Below are 3,336 nucleotides of genomic sequence, written 5' to 3'. Positions count from 1 at the left end.
ACGATTCATGAACGAATAATTATATATATATATATATATATATATATATATATATATATATATATATATATATATATATATATATATATATATATATATATATATGTATATATATATATATGTATATATATATATGTATATATATATATATGTATATATATAAATATATGTATATATATAAACTTGACTTAATTGTTATAACTAAAAAAAATGTAAAACTTTATACAAGATAACATCATTGTTATATTATTACATTTATTATTAGTAGTAGTATTAGTTATATTAGTATTTGCAATATATAATGAAATGTGATACATTTAAGTTGTTATATTATTACTAGTATTATTGTTATCATTATTAATATCAATATTATAATTTAAAATTATAATTACTATTATCATTATTAAAATAAGTAATATTATAAAAAAAAAATATCATTTATTATTAATGATATTATTATTATTATTATTATTATTATTATTAATTATTATTATTATTATTATTATTATTATTATTATTATTATCATCATTAATACAATTACTACTATTATTATATGATTATTATTATTAATATAATTGTTATTAATTTGTATTATAATTAATATAATTATTAATTATTAATATTAATTAAAAATAAAAAGTGACATATACCTAATTTAGGTCATTGATTTTTTTAATCTCGTGATCTGCTATTTTTTTATTATTTTTTTATTATCTGCATTTTTAATTTTTTAATATTTTTGGTTCTTGATTGATTCATTGTCGATGTCCATAATCATTAAACAACGAAAAAATTTCTGCTTTACACATCTGAATAACATCATCATTATCATTATATATTGGTTGGAGTTGCAGTAATTGAGGATCAAACAGAAAAATTAATAAGAAAAAAAACCGATATCTCTGTTCTTGTTTCATTTTTCAAAATATTCAAAAACGAATCAATATTCAAAATTCTTAAATTCAGTCTTATTTGGAATCATACACTCAAACTATGTGCAAAATCTCAGATTCCAATTTCCATTAACGAGTTCAAATCTTCGAGTCAAACTTCAAAATTCAAAAGTCAACCGAATGTTCTTCATTAAAATTCAAACTCTCTTTTGTGTTTTAAGTTCAATTGATTTCTCAGAAAGTTTCTAATAATGATTTACTACCACTTTCATGTTGATGTCGAAGTCTAAAACGATCCCAAACTCGAAATCAATTTTTTTTTCTTACTTCGCGAAGCAGCAGCAGTTTTTCTATTTTTTTTTATTTTTCTGTTAATTTAATTCTTAATTATGGATTATTTCTGTTTCTAATTTAAGTCTTAAGCCAAACAAACTTACTTCGACGTGTATGATTTGGTTCCTGAGTTGACTGAAATTCGTAATAAAGAAGAAGAAAAAGGAAAACAGACTGAATGAGGTTAAATAAATTTAAATGGGTTATTAAAACATAGAATACGAAATGGAGGAATGGTGTTGGGTGTTTACGGGTTAGCGAGTGGTCGCGGGTTCGAGTCCCGTCTTAGGCATTTATTTTTTTGAAAAGCTCCTAAGGTAGTTTTTATTATTATTATTATTATTATTATTATTATTATTATTATTATTATTATTATTATTATTATTATTATCATTATTATTATTCTTGTTATTATTATCATTATTATTATTATTATTATTATTATTATTATTATTATTATTATTATTATTATTATTATTATTATTATTATTATTATTATTATTATTATTATTATTATTCTTGTTATTATTATCATTATTATTATTATTATTATTTTTATTATTATTATTATTATTATTATTATTATTATTATTATTATTATTATTAATTACTATTATGTTAATAAGTATTTTTAATATCATGATTATTATTGTTACCATTAAAATAAATTATATTATTATCATTATTATTATATTATTAATATTATTATTATTATAATAATAATAATTATTATTATTATTATTATTATTATTATTATTATTATTATTATTGTTATTATTATTGTTATTATTATTGGTTATTGTTATTATGATTATGTTTGGAATTATTATTACTATTATTTCGAAAACAATACAAATTATTATGATTATCATTGTTATTAGTATTAGTATCATTTTATCTTTATTAGTATTATTATTATTAAAAAGTATTATCATTATTACCATTTTTACAAAAATTATCATTTTTGCTATCATTAAAACTTATTGTTATTGTTATTATTATTATTATTAATACTAGTATCAAGTATTATTATCAAAATTATTATTTTCATTATCATTATTATTAAACTAATCATTTTTATTAAGAACTACAATTATTATTAAAGTTGCTAACATTAATACTAATATCATTATTTTTATGATTATTATTACTAACACTAAAATATTTTAATTTACCTTTTTAAATTAACATTAAATACTTATTTCAAATATTGAAAACAAATATATAACAAGTTTTAATACATGATATGATACGTTTAAACACTAAAATATGATATTTATAATAAAAGACATATCATATACTTTAAATATGATATATACATATATTAAGTATTAATTTGTAAAATATATAACTAATTAAGTAATTAATTATTAATATAAGAAGTATATTAATAAAATTAATATATAAACAGGTTAATTATCATTATATGTTTTAATATACATACTTGATATAGGTTCGTGAATCCGAGGACAACTCTGTACTTGTTCAGTGCTATCATACTCATATCATACAAATTATCGTATCGTGAGTTCATCTGCTCCCTTTTTATATATATTTTTGAGCTGAGAATACATGCGCAACTTTTATAACTGTTTTACGTTTAGACACAAGTACTCAAACTTTTATGCTATATACGTGCTTTGGCATGCTAAATCCCCACTGTAATATCGTTAATTGCTGAGGTATAAGATGCAAACTTAGTTATTGTGAGTAGCGCTACTGAGAGTGACGTCTCTAGTCAGTTGACCGTTGGTCTTTGACTACATAATAATGATTCAACGACATGAATAACAAGTGTCACGGGGTAACTTTGTTTAGTCGCGATATTACAAACAGCAACTCTTTCGATTGATATATTTCGTATCAATCAACTTTAAACTGAAATCTTGTGGTCTAATGCTATATTGAACTATTGATTTATGATAAACCTATGAACTCACTCAACCTCGTGTTGACTTTTTAAGCATATTTATTCTCAGGTACTTAAATATTGCTTCCGCTGTATATCTGCTACTTTGATGATGATTGCTTGCTATGCTTGGAGTCTTCATTACATATCATATCAATTAAAGACATTTAATGCTCTAAATACAATGTAATCTATTTATC

This window comes from Rutidosis leptorrhynchoides, chromosome 7 (genome assembly GCF_046630445.1).
Source record: "Rutidosis leptorrhynchoides isolate AG116_Rl617_1_P2 chromosome 7, CSIRO_AGI_Rlap_v1, whole genome shotgun sequence".
Classification (NCBI taxonomy): domain Eukaryota; kingdom Viridiplantae; phylum Streptophyta; class Magnoliopsida; order Asterales; family Asteraceae; genus Rutidosis; species Rutidosis leptorrhynchoides.
This window is presented reverse-complemented; position numbering follows the sequence as displayed.